This window comes from Triturus cristatus, chromosome 2_2 (assembly GCF_964204655.1).
Source record: "Triturus cristatus chromosome 2_2, aTriCri1.1, whole genome shotgun sequence".
Classification (NCBI taxonomy): Eukaryota; Metazoa; Chordata; class Amphibia; order Caudata; family Salamandridae; genus Triturus; species Triturus cristatus.
This window is the reverse complement of record NC_140582.1, coordinates 946,611,041-946,624,012: the sequence shown is the minus strand read 5'-3', so window position 1 is coordinate 946,624,012 and position 12,972 is coordinate 946,611,041.

Sequence of the window (12,972 nt, the reverse complement as noted above, 5' to 3'; positions counted from 1 at the left end):
GAGGGAAACGGCTCACCTGCTGACCACAACTCCCAGACTGCCTTGGACGGCGCAGTCTGGTGACTCACTGCCCCGCAGCCACATAAGCGCGCCCACCCTCTCGCAACGCGGGACGCGCTGAAACATTTGAGGGACCGGCCGCACTGCCCAGCGGATTGCCGTGAGGGAAACGGCTTCCTCCATCAGCTGTCTGCCGTGAGGGGAACGGCCTTGTTGTCCAGCCGCCACCGTGAGGGAAACGGCTCACCTGCTGACCACAACTCCCAGACTGCCTTGGACGGTGCAGTCTGGTGACTCACTGCCCTGCAGCCACATAAGCGTGCCCGTCCTCTCGCAACGCGGGACGCACTGAAACATTTGAGGGACCGGCGAAGCCCAGGCAATGGATGGGCCGTCTGTGGCCAGAAGAGGCCGGGCTGGGCCATCCCGCTAACAATATAGTTTTGCGTTACCTTGGAGCAGTCATCATCTCTAAGTGAGTAGAACCTTGGACTTGGACTCTGCTTATCATTAGGATATCATCTTCAGTATTTGGATTATAAACTGGTATTGAAGTGGTGTATTAATTTACCCTTAATCAGGGTATCCCTGTGTCAAAAGTAATTTGTATTGGGTTATTTAGAAGTGTCGATATTGTACAATGCCCAGAAGGAAGGATGGAGGAGGCTCGGGGATGGTTGGGACCTTGGATGCTTATTTGACCAGGGCGGAGTTAGCTATTAATAAAGAGATCTCAATGATGGAGCGTAGACTATCGTTGGACCCTAGTTTGGGTAGGTTACCTACTACCCCAGTACTAATGGATATCACAAATCAAACCATCTTGCCCTTAGCTTCAGAAAGGGTCCCTCAGGCTGAGGGTGATACATCTATACCAAACCGTAGTAGGGTCTCCGGGACTCCAGAATTGATATCTAGCCCTGTGAAGTACAAATTAAGGCGAAGAGAGCAGAAACAAACAGGCATTGGCATAGCCAATAGGTCTCGCATTTGGGACCTTATAAGTGTTTAGCCATGCAACAGTTGATGTTGTTGCACCAAGGATATTGTACTGCATAACTAAATACTTATAAGGCTCCAAAGGCGAGACCTATTGGCTATGCCAATGCTTGTTTACATTACTGCTGGCAACCCGGCCAAAGGCACTGATATGATCACTGCTAGTAATCTGGCATATAGTGGCCACTAATCTATTTTGGTCTGATGTGGTCACTATTGCAACACTAATAATATTAGTATCTCTGGATGATAATCATTGAACAAAAGAGGCTCTTGTTATAGAAATAGCTGGAGACCCATTCTAGACTCCTAAAATACAACTACTTCACCATAAGTATTTAAATAAGGGTTGGTAATGGCCAATGGGACAAGTCTCCTCTGCCTGACACGCCAGCCAAGAATGGGGATTGCCTCCACAAAGAGTGGAGTCATTGAAGGGTTTGGGGGGCAGTGGGAAGGGTCTTGTCAGATATTACAGGTCAACAAATCACGGACACCCCTGCAGGCCTTTATTAACACTTGGTAACTTAAATTTGAACAGGTTCAGTTGGTCTTAGGAGTTTGCGCCTGGTTATCACCAAAATGGATATTGCACAGCAATGGAGGGCGACAACAGTCCAAAGTCTTATTTAATGGAAAGCAGATGCAGATTCCTGGAAAAGTCCATATATGAAGTTTGTTCTACCCAGGTAAACGCAACATCTTGGTTGTACTAATAAAATACTGTGGCACGATTGCTAAATATTTCGCTCTCTTAAGGTTATAAGGCCAATTACTTTACTATGACCAACTGACACTACTGGTTGTATGTACCCTGTGGGATTATGGTTGAATGTTAAGATGGTTAAAATGCAGTCCTGTTGTTGTACAAGGTTGTTTGACTTTACTATGCCACCAATAAAACTGTTTCTAAAATATACAGAGAAAGTGTAAACCTGCGCCACTCCAAAACTCAGTAAACTGCAAATCCAACTAGTCTCTCGGCACAATCTCACAATGATGCAGCCTTTTGGTTTCATGCATTTCAGATGAAATCACAAGTCACGCTAAATGTAAGACAAAAATTTCAAGAATGCATAGGCTAACCACTTGCCTAGCCCCAAACAGCTTATTCTGGCATAAGCAAAACTACCCAATAAAGGATGACTGGCAACGGAGACACTTATTAGCCATATCCACAAACGAGAACCACACCTGTGGAAACTGTGTGTACACACACCCCTATGCTTTTGGCAGGCACATTATCCATAAAGCCATTTATTATTTGTACAAAATTAGTAAAGCCAACAAATGGGTACATAAAAGTGTTTCACACTTATGCCAATCAGGTGAATAGCATACTGAGAAACAAAATACCAGCACAACGAGCCGATATTGAATAACTAATTAGTTACGTGGGGAAAGTAGGAACGTTTTTAAGCACAGAAATATGTGCTGAAAGTGCGGCTTGACTTTTGTTACAAAGACGGAAAAAGCTGAAAATGCTAAACAAAAGAAATGAAGTTATCTTCCTACGCAATCCTAAACATCTACAAAACAACATTTTATCTGGAGCACTTAACTGAAAGTATCTCAAAGAAGAGACCGTCAAACTAAATACATTTAAAAAACAAGAACACGGTGGAAATTATCGTAACATACTCATCCTACTGTGTAACCTTTGACCCAGTGTGTTTCTGCCTTGCATGGCCTCCGACACTGCAAGTAAGCTTCCAACATCACCTCAAAATTAATTTTAGAACTTCCAAAAACACAGATTTTGCACCATATTTAGGTATTGTATCACTCAGATGGTTCCTGCTGAGTCATGGATTAGGAGCTCTGCTGCGTCACCGTCCCAGACCAGTTATTTGGTCTGCATGACAGAGTACGAAACAGACGAAAAGTAGTCATAAGATTTAGGAGAGAAAGAAACAAACAAAAGAGAAGAAGTGATTAAATAGAGACCGCGTAACATAATGAAAAGTATATTTAACTGAAGAGGTCAAGAAAATATAAGTACAGATATAGGATAAATGTAAGTATGGGGCAAAAGAAAATCGAAAGAGCACGGTAAAGGGTTCATGTAAGGGTAGCCAGAATTATTTAGTAAAGTAACATGATCAATATGTATGAGGGAGACACGGATTACGCTAAAACAATGTGTGAGAACATCACAGAATCGATAAAATACAGTATGGTGTGTGGAGGCTACAAAAAAAAAAAAGCAAATCGCTGGGCAGAAAGGTAGGAAAAGCAAGAGTTTCTGAATGAAATAGAGATACAGGGACTAACGAGGGTAAAGAGAATGTCTCCGTGTGCCTTTGGCTCGGCTGGCGCCTCGGGCATGTTTATTGCTGGAACACATGGCAATGCAAAGCCATTAATCAGGCAGGATGGCTCTGTCTCCCTTCACGCCCAGGGAGGAGGGAGATACGAGCAGAGCATCAAAGGGCTGGGTGAGAAGGGAGGGGGGAATGCAAGGAGCAGCTGTGCACGTCATCGTGCACTCAAGCTCTAGGCCAGCAAAACCATGTGGGTAGCACTTTTGAAAACCCACTTACAAAATGTCTCAAAGAGACAGCTTTCGCTGTTTCAGCGAGACCTAAAAACTGTATCTACCCGTTCAAAAAAACTAAGTGTCATTTCACAAAAAACCAGAGCAACTAAATTTCAGGGATACGCAGCTGCAGGGGAAAAAGTGTAGACAGTGGCAGAAATTCATGATACGGAACAGAAGCCTCTAAGAGATTTAACAAACAATGCCCAGAATGATGGAGGAATATCTATTACTGGGCATGTTGAGGAAGATTTCTGGGGGAAATTAGAGGTTATGGTAAAAACTTTGTTGGAAGCAATTTTATTAAAACTGTGTGGGGTGGAATCCAGGTTATTGCACCTGGAGGCCTCTATGTCCAATCTATCGAATATCATAACTATAGTGGACTCACAGAACGCTGATATTCAACCAACAAATATGATTGACAGAGGAGGCGGCAGCAATGATAGGGAGGTCGATCCAGTGCAGACTAATACAGGATCTAGTATTACTAGTGCCTTAAGTAACGCTAGGAGTGCCCCGAAAGAAAAGACACCCGTGGTACAATCCTTAGGTTCCAAAAGGAATCCCCATATCCCTGTAGTAAATCAGAGGTCAGAGGAGGGAACCAGTGCGCCGCGAAGACAAGCGGTCATTGATCTCCCCCCAGAAGCCACCCCTTATGTAATCATATTGGGATAAGTGCCTGCCCTTTCAGCAGGAGATCATGAAAGCTATGAGCAACTGCTGAATAAAACAGCGTATTGGCTTAGTCAGAATACCCCTGGGGGAGTTAACCTTATTAACAACATAATCATAGTACGCAGGGTCAGCTGGATTGGCAGATCTAATAAAACAGTGTGCGGCGACTGTATTATTATTAATTTCAACAGCCCCTATATTGCGGGTCGCCTTTTATCAAGGGGTGTATGCTCACAGTCAACAGAGGATACCGCAATTAAACTATTACCCTTGGGGTTTTTTTATAAGCCAATACCCTGGAGGGATCGGGCAGGATTTAATCGGGAGGACAATCTTTCTGGGGGTGGCTGGTCTATGGTGGGACCTCATTTACATTCTGCTCCTCCTGTGTTGCCCCAGCCAATATTTAGCAGACTAAATAATATCTGTCATAGACTCCCAATTCAGAATAGATATGAGACCCTGTCCGGTCTGGAAGCCTGCGATTGACTTGGGGAATCTGATATCTCAGGAAGTGGGAGTAAGACTGACTCAGGAGTGGCAGAGGATAGACCACATAGGAAGAGTCGAAATAACTTCATCTCCTGGAATATTGCAGGATTATCTGCCAAGATAGTGAACCCCCTATGGATTACTTTAGTCAGACAATTTATGATAATTTTTCTGCAGGAAACTTGGTTGACTGAATGTAATTTTCTTCTAGAGGGATATAAGGCATATTTTGTACCAGCAATTGTAACTAACAGAGGGAGACCAAAGGGGGGATTGGTCATTTACGTTTCTGTAGCGCTGACATGCAAAGTTCGTGTTGTATCTTCCGCCGATTTGGGTATTCTTGCACTAACTCTGCAAAGTGGGAATTGTATGGTTAGTCTGATAAATTTTTATAATTCAGTTTCTACATGCTCCGATCAAAATCACATAACTGCTCTGAATAGTTGTATTAATAACTCTATGAGACATACTCTACATAATCTCATGGTTGTAGATGATTTTAATGTTCATCCCTGCGGCAATCCCTTAGCTACAAGTATTTCTGAGTTGTGCTGTCCAAGAACTCAAGGCTTCCATTTTGAGCATTCAATTGAAGGGGAGTTGTTAAATGATATGATTAATGACCTCGACATGACATCAACCATGGCTCTGACGGACCCAAATATACGTTTTGTGGTGCCTACCTTTAAGGGCCATGGGAAGGGGACTTGTATTGACTTTGTGCTGATTACATCTTTTATGCAAAACTTGGTACACTCCTTCCAAATTGTCGAGAGTGAACACAGTGACCTTAACCCACTCTTACTTTACTTAACCAGTCCCTGGGTAACGACACTAGGATCAAACCCCAAATGGGGGTTTCTCAGCATGGCTGATGGGAAGCGAAGACTAAGATGGTCTCAAGTAATCCCGGAACTGTTCTAAAAGGATATAAAATCTGTATGTGCAGATGAAATAGTCATCTGCACACAGGGGGGACATCAACATACAAAGGTTCTAGTGGCTTTCCAGACTGTCATAGATAAGGTTACTGACTTGTTGACAGTACCAGCCAAGAAACAGATAAAAGTGGGCCCAAAATGGTTTGATCAGCAGAGTTCAAAAACAGCAAGAAGTTTGAGGGTTGCTCTTGCTTCTAGGCCCAGAGTGCAAGCTGACGTAACAACTTGTCCTAGGGATTATAAAATAGCATTAGCTACACGTAAGGAAGTTTTAAGGGATGAGGCCTGGAATGAGTTATTGGACCCTGAAACACTCAAGGACAGCTCAAAGTTCTGGGGTATATTAAAAAAAACATTTCTTGCCCAGGAGATAGGAGCAGGTCTTGAATGTTATATAATGAAGGAGGAATGGGAGGCCCATTTTGAGCAGATGTATGCCTGCCCCTATAAAGAGGATGATAGATTTGTATTTGGTTTTAACATTAAGAAGCTCAGGTTTGGGAGGGGTGAAATAATGGAAGGCATTGTAGGCTAAACAGCCGGTAAAGCTCCTGGTCCCGATGGGATCCCTCCCGATCTATTCCAGACTGACCCCTCTTTCTGGGCACCAATTTTGGAATCGGTTTTCAACGCCGCAGTTCAACTAGGTTGCCCTCAGCCTTGGGGGACTTCAACTATAATACCTGTCTTTAAAAAAGGGGATAAAAGCAGTCCACACTGCTACAGACCTATTTCACTCCTAGACTCCATGGTGAAAGTAATGGGTAGGGTCCTCCTGCAAAGGCTCACCTCTTGGGTAGAGGACAATAATATCATGTCCGACTCCCAGTATGGGTTTTGTAGAGGCCGATCCACGACCACTCAATGTCTGAACTTATACTTGATTTTAAGTAAATATACAGTGGTTTGTAAGGGGACTGTCCACCTAGCCTTCATGGACTTGTCCTCCGCTTTTGACTGTGTGAACAGGAAGAAGCTCTGGCAGTCCATGAGGGCAAAGGGGGTTGATGGAGGCATTGTGGATTTTTTTAGAAGATCTACATAGATCCACCAGAGCAAATTTTAGATTTTCTCAGGATCTGAGCGTGACGAAGGACTTCAAAATCAAAAAGGGAGTCCGACAAGGTTGTATACTGGCCCCCTTTTTGTATTAATAACTTAGATAGTTTTTTGCAGGAAGTAGGGGCCGATTGTCCCAGAGTGGGGCGCCGGGGTATCCCAGTCCTACTATATGTGGACGATGCGGTCCTTATATCTAGGACTGAAAGAGGTCTCTAAGCACTCTTAACTGCTTTTAAATCTTTTATGTCAGACAGGGATCTCACAATAAATAACTCCAAATCATTCATTATGCAGGTAGGCCAAACCCCAAAAAAAGAATTTTCAATTTAATGTGGGCAATGAAAAGATTCCCATCTCTAGCACGTTCTATCTCGGTGTCCTTTTTGACAACAAATTGAATTGGGGCCCGTACATTCTGAAAAAGAAAGGGGACTTTACTAGGGTGAACGCAGCTATCTTTAATTTTGCCTCGAAACTGGGGAAAAAGCCTACTGGTGCAATGTTGCAATTATATAATGCCAAATCAGTGGCTATGGCATCTTTTGGAAGTGAAATTTGGGGGTACAGCTCGGGTGAGCGGTTACAGATTGTGGAGAATACTTTCCTGAAACGCTTACTGTGTCTCCCCACAAGGTACATCTAATTTAGTTGTTCATGAGGAGTTGGGGGTACAGTATATCAATGATATTTTTTCACTGCGACCATTGATTTGCTGGTTAAAACTATGGTTAAACCCAGATATCCCCCTAACGCACATGATCTTAAAAGATTGCTTGTCTATGGATAACTCATCTGCTGTACCCTGGCTGAAATATATCGGGAAAGGTTTTTTAAGCTTAGGGCAGGGTGAGCTATTCGAAACTACCGAATGTATTATTAAGGGGGATGTGGAGGCAATAAAAACAGCCTTCATGATGGACAGGAAAATGATGAGGGAAGCTAAGGAGGCACAAAAATCAAGCATCAGGACTTTTTTGTTAAAAACAACTCCACACACTGAGCCTTACCTAATGGGATCTCTGTCTTCTCATGAGAAATTTTTATTAACTAGATTTCGGATTAATTTATTTCATCATTTGCTTGTCAGACCATATTTTTCGTTTTTTAATAAAGAAGCAGCATCCTGCGGCTGCGACGGAAAGTCTCCGCAGGACATGCTGCATTTTATGTTTTTATGTAAATTTTACTTATTTCCCCGCAAAAGCTATCTGGTCCCGCTTTTAAAGAAACTTGATTTTTATCAGATCAGACCTGCCATGATGTATTTACAATTAATATGTAATGATAGTATTCTTTTTGTATTAGAGTTTTTAAAGTCGGCTGTTAAATATAGAAAATGCCTGGATTTATAAGTATGTACCGCCTAAAAGTCCTGCTAACTCAGCACTGATGTATCCTAATGATGAACTTATTCCCAATATTTACTCTTATTGTGTCGTACTTGTGTGTACTTTTATGGTTTGTTTTAACAAAACCGAAATAAAGTTTATTATTATTATTATTACTGTGCATTCTCCAAGATGCCATGGGCTTTACCAGAGAAGCATGGCACTGAAATAGATAGTTAGACCTGAAAGCATTGAGGTGATCTTCCCCCACCCCCAACATTTTGCCTTCCTACTCCACTTTTCTGACCTTGTTTTTGCTAGTATTAGGACACTGTCCATTTGCCACTACTAACCAGTGCTAAAGTACTTGTGCTCTCTCCCCTAAACATGGTAATACTGGCTCATCCCCGAATAGCATATTTAATTTACTTATAAGTCCCTAGTAATGTGCGCTACATGTGCCCAAGGCCTGTAAATTGTATGCTACTAGTGGGCCTGCAGCACTGATTGTGCCACTCAGTTAAATAGCCACTCTAATCAGGTGTTAAGCATTGCCATTGCAGAACTTGTTTCTGCAGTTTACACTGCTACGTTGACCTGGTAAAATAAACATTTTGCAAGGCCCATACCTTACCTTTTATACATACAATTCACCCCTAAAGTAGGCACCGGACAACTCAGTGGGAAGACGTATGCCCAGATGTGGGTCCCGTCACTGCACCACTGGATTAAACCTAGCCTGGCTGATATGGGGTGATGCCTCGAAATGTCCCAGGAAGGAACTGGCTTGGCAGTTCAGGCTGGACTGTTCCCATGAGGAGCAGGGTCAAGACTGATTTGCAAATGGCTGGGTCCACATTCGGGTGGCTTCGTACTAAAAAAAAAAAGACAGATTAAACCCAGATCTGTTGACTGGGTCTGAATGTTTGCATTGTTCAGCATTCCGCTTGTCATCTGTTCTTTTTGCACAGGGAAACCCAGAGGGCAGGGTGAAATGTATTTCAAAGGCAGGACATTTATTTTTGAGTTTTACATGTCCTGGCAGTGAACAACTCAAATTCGTTTTTCACTACTGCAAGGCCTATCACTCTCATCGTATAACATTAGGATGACCTTATTACATTTGATAAGTATAGTTTCCAATTGGGAAGAGATGAAGCCCTCAGGCTTGGTATCTCTGGAATCACAATTTAAAATCTCAACTTGTAGTGAAGTCGGATTTTAAGCTTCAATTCTGAAAATGCCACTTTTAGAAAGTTGGCATTTTCTTACTTTAGTCCATGGGGCCTGCAGCATATGTCTGATCACATGACTGGGAGCAGTTGGGTGTTGTGTATTCCTCCTAGACAGCCTACACAATGGGAGTTTAGGTGTATCTCAATGGACCATCTCTGGCAGGATGGGAGGGAGGAGCTGGGCACAGCCTCACTTACACCTGAATAGGTTGTGTAATGTCCACACACAAAGAGCTGCATACCCCCCTGTTTTGCATTCTGGAGCCAGGGCAGGAAGGGAGGACCTCTGTGCTCTTCAAAGGCATGTCTTTGAAGACTCCTCCACTTGAAAGGCACCACAGGGAAGAAGTACCGGTACCGGTCTCTATACACCACCAAGACAGCACACTTCTGCACCTGTACATTCTCTGCCAGGAAGAGCTGCTGTGCTGCTGAAGGAGTGCCACTCTTCTGGACTCCTGCTGTACTCTGCTGATCTGACACCCTCTTGCCTGGGTGAGAAAGATTATACCCGTATGACTTAGAACCTAGAGTTACTTCAAGGGCGAGTTGGCTGGCCTCCTGATCTGAAGGTGAAGGGACATAACAGGCTTTCAACTCCTGTACCTTGACTCTGCCATCTGTGAGTCTACACTGTCCTGTGGTGCTACCCCAGTCCTGGACCCTTGGATGTGGGCCTAAGGTGCTTGACAGCAGAACCAACGCATCTTCTCTGCTGAGCAATGCATCCTTGAGCAGAACCAACACATGTCCTCAGTAGAGCAGTACAACCCCATGCAAACGATGCATGGCTGCTGCTGTGTGGATTGCACCCATCGTAAAAGACGTGCAGTGCTGCGGCAACCCGCATTTTGGGATTGACGAATCACCTTTGACACCACCACTGGACAATGCTTTTACCGGTGCAAGCTCCTAGCATCCCTCATCGACACCAGCCTCAATGTCAACTACGAAACTTTGCATTGCAGCTCTACGCTCACGCATTGCCTCAGCTGTGCCTCGCATCCTCGACATTAGCCTTCTCATCGCAAGCCCGGTCGACAAAATCCTCGAACTCTACGCATTAGGACCTCACACTGCAGCCTCGTTGCATCTCAGAACCAATGCATTGTCTGCACGACGCAGCTTTGACGTGAATCCACACTATGCTCCACAACCACGATTTAGGAGCTTTGTTCAGCGGGCCTGTAGCTGGCCTGCATTCCATCGCAGTCAGTCTGAACATGTGACTTTGTCCAATTCTGGTGCTACCAGATAGCCCCAAGAGCACTTTGTGCTTTTAAATATAAACTTTAAAAAGTAATATCTCTGGTTCTACTAATTGGATATTTGTCATTTTGGTCTTGTTGTATTTATTAAAGTCAGATCTACTTTTCTAACCTGGTGTGTGATCTTTTTGCGTGGTGTTTTCACTGTTTGAAGTGTTGCACAAATACTTTATACATTGCCTCTAATTTAAGCCTGACTGCTCTGTGCCAAGCTACCAGAGGGTGAGCACAGGTTAATTTAGGATTTGCATGCCCCTTTACCCGGACTAGGATTGTAGTTGCTGCATGACCAGGGCGCTCATACCCCAGTCAACCAGCAACCCGATTTCTATCCGATATGAGAAACCTGTTCTGGTAAAGATTGCAGTTAGACAAACATAGTAAGTAGATGTAAAAGAGGCAATGGGTTTTATGTAATACGAGAATGCTTTAGATACCTGGCTATACATTTCGAAAGCAAAATAATTTGCAACAATTGGCTGTTATTCAATCCCAACTAGAAAGAGGCTTAGGCCTGCTGGCCTCTCCAGTGAACGCAGTTGACCTTTAAGAATATGTTCTCTTGCCTCTCTAATCCCTTGAAGATGGCAGTGATAACACTGCTTGTCATCTCCTTCACGTCTGAGTAAGTACAAACGAAAAATGAAGGCACCCGCAACAAAACCAGGGTAAGAGGATTCCATTCTGACAAACGTGTCTTGCTTGTTCCCCGTAGGACGCGGATAGGCATTTCACTCTGCCATATCCTCCTGGGGTCCGATTTGGCCCTAATGAGAGTGTTTTTGTTTTTCTAGAATCAATATTGGCTTGCAGAACCTTCTAGACACCAATTTTCTACTGCACAGAGTCCATGATTGGCGATGAGTGTGCAAGTTGTTTTTAATAATTTTAAGCCACTTGGGGCATGCAGTCAAAACCAAAGGACATGGAAATGGATTACCACAGAGAATGTTGAAGGATAATGTTACATACCCAATAAGCTTCTGTTCTTGGCATTTAGAGCTGTAGATTCAGATGCTTTGCATACTCTTGCCATCTAGTCTTGGGTCTGGATTTTTGCACTTTTGTTTTTCTTCGAAGAAGTCTTTCCAGTCACGTGGTAGTTTCGGTGACAGCACGCATAGGTATCGACTCCATCGTTAGATTGTTTTCCCTAAGAGTGTGAGACTGGAGTTAGTAAAAGTAGAATAGAGATGTCAGGTACAGGAACCCGGGGAGGCAGGTGGGCGCATGTAAATCTACAGCTCTACATGCCAAGAACAGATGCTTACTGGGTAAGTAACATTATCCATTCAGGGCATGTGAGCTGTAGATCACATGCTTTGCCTAGACTATACGGTAGTGTTCTCCCAAAGTGGTGGTTAACCTGTAGCTGTTGCAGTTGCCTGAAAAAGTGTTCTAAGTACTGCCTGGCCTACATTAGCTTGTTCTCTCGTTAACACATCTACACATCAGTGCTTGGTAAATGTTTGCAGTGTAGACCATGTTGCAGCTTTACAGATGTCAGCTATAGGGATGTTTCTAAGAAAGTAAGTAGCCCCTAGTTTGCGTGTGGAATGCGCTCTAGGGGGTATTGATAAAGTCCTCTTTACTTTTGCATAGCATGTTTGAATACATTTAACTATCCATCCAGGGAAATTTTTGGCATAGTAAATGACCTGGCATTCTCAGATCGAACCTCACCCCAAATCCCCCCTTCCCAGCCTCTCTGTGATCAACTCAACGCCTACTTCCTGGATAAGATTGTCACCATCAAGGCCAACATTCCACCACCTTCACCTGCATTCGTTGATCCTTCCCCTCCCACCGTTCAATGCCCTCTCACCTCCATCCCCCTCCTTTCTCAGGAATTATTTCTGGAGATCCTTCCCAAAGTGAAGTCGGGGTCTCCGGCGGATGTCTGTCCGGCACGCATTTTGCAGCAAATTTACTCCTGCTGTTCTGAACCCCCTATCGCCTTCCTCAATAGCTCCCTAGCGCAGGGTGTAGTGCCCCCCGCGCTAAAGGCAGCTACTATAGTACCCATTTTGAAGAAACCTGGCGCGGACCCTTCCATCTCGGCCAACTATCGCCCCATCTCCCTGCTGCCATTCTTGGGCAAGGTGATGGAACGCCACGTCACCGCGGTACTCAGCGCCCATATTGAGACTAACGGGGGGCTGGCATCTCGCCAGGCCGGTTTCCGCCCCAGACATTCGACCGAATCTGTTGTGGTCTCAGTCCTAGATAATCTCAGAAAGGGTTTGGATGATAACAAACACCAGGCACTGGTCCTCCTTGACTTGTCCGCCGCCTTTGACACGGTGGACCATACCATCCTACTGTCCCGTGTCAGGGCGGCTGGAATCGGGGGATCAGCCCTGGTTTGGCTCTCCTCCTTTCTGAGGGACCGCACCCAGGCAGTGCGGCTAGGCATCTTCTCTG